The sequence below is a fragment of the Apium graveolens genome, chromosome 8 (genome assembly GCF_009905375.1).
Source record: "Apium graveolens cultivar Ventura chromosome 8, ASM990537v1, whole genome shotgun sequence".
Lineage (NCBI taxonomy): Eukaryota > Viridiplantae > Streptophyta > Magnoliopsida > Apiales > Apiaceae > Apium > Apium graveolens.
Genome location: NC_133654.1, coordinates 199,647,360 through 199,648,845, shown reverse-complemented (window position 1 = coordinate 199,648,845; position 1,486 = coordinate 199,647,360).

Sequence of the window (1,486 nt, the reverse complement as noted above, 5' to 3'; positions counted from 1 at the left end):
CCGTAGTAGTATAATTCAGTTGAGCACCATTAAAGGTCTTACTAGCATAGTAGACCACATGAAATATGTTGTTCTTTATCTGCCCAAGAATTGCTCCAACTGCATAATCACTTGCATCGCACATCATCTCAAAAGGTTCATTCCAGTCAGGTGCAGTTATGACAGGTGCCGTGATCAAGCTCTTCTGTTAGCTCTCGAAAGCAGCTAGGCAGTCGACATCAAACTTGAAAGGGGAATCTTTCTCTAATAGATTGCACAACGGCTTAGAAATTTTAGAGAAGTCCTTGATGAACCGCTGATAGAAACCCGCATGACCAAGAAAACTGCGAATTCCCTTAACAGAAATCGGTGAAGGAAGATTTTCAATGACCCCCACCTTGGCTTTGTCCACCTCAAGACCCTTACTAGAAATCTTGTGCCCAAAAATAATGCCATGTCGCACCATAAAGTGACAGTAAATCTGTCTTTATCTATCTTATGCAGGAATAATATTTACACTATCCAGTTTCTCTATTCTAATTGTGATAAAACTGCTAGTATAGTAGTATTTAGTAATTTTTTAGATTTGGTCATATTTTGTCAGATTCATTCTTGTTACACTCTGTCATGTCAAGTGCCTTGTGGTATTTAGTAACTTCTAATTTATACTTAAAAGAATATTTACAAAATCAAAAATCAAAATATATGTTTTTCACTAACCATTATGCAGAATCTTCAAAGTTTATGAACTTAAATTGATGAAAAATCTGCTGTATGTACTATGACCAGATATTTTATACAATGCATATGTAATCTGTCTTTAACACCCTCTGTGTATTACTCAGACTAAAAGATTACCAAAGGGTAGTCCTTGTATTGTATCTAAATGACATGCATAAAACTCAAATGTCCCTGATAAACTCCAAATGAAAAATGGCAAATTCGATTTCCTTGAATCCCAGCAAGAGCTTCTCAAAGTATACAAGGAACAAAACTTAACTTCCCAAGCAATATGTCAGAATCCACAAGTTAAAACAGGTAAAAATTTTCAACTTCTGCTCATTTTACTTAACATACACACACCAGATTGATGTATTGTGTTCCAGTATCAAACCAATCCAACTGTACCTATTGTGGAAATTGACTGTGTAAATTTATTGAGTATCAATATTGTGGATTTATACATATTGTTCTTATGATCGGTTGTTTTAGAAATGTGGTTTTTCCTTAAAATGTATTAGATTTCCAAACTGTGTAGTCTGTTACTCAGACCTAGAATAGACATAGACTGTATTAGTGTTAGAGTTTATAACATGAAAATAGCCAGAATCGTCTAAATGACAAAATAGTATGTATTAGTGTTAGACTTTGTACCAAGAAAATAGATTGTATTAGTGACAGTTTGTGTAAATTGTGATTGACAAATTAGAATGCATTGTACAAACTAAGCCCTGTATTCGTGTATCTTGTTAAGTTCTAAGAATGAAAAGTTACAAAAGTGGTTGTA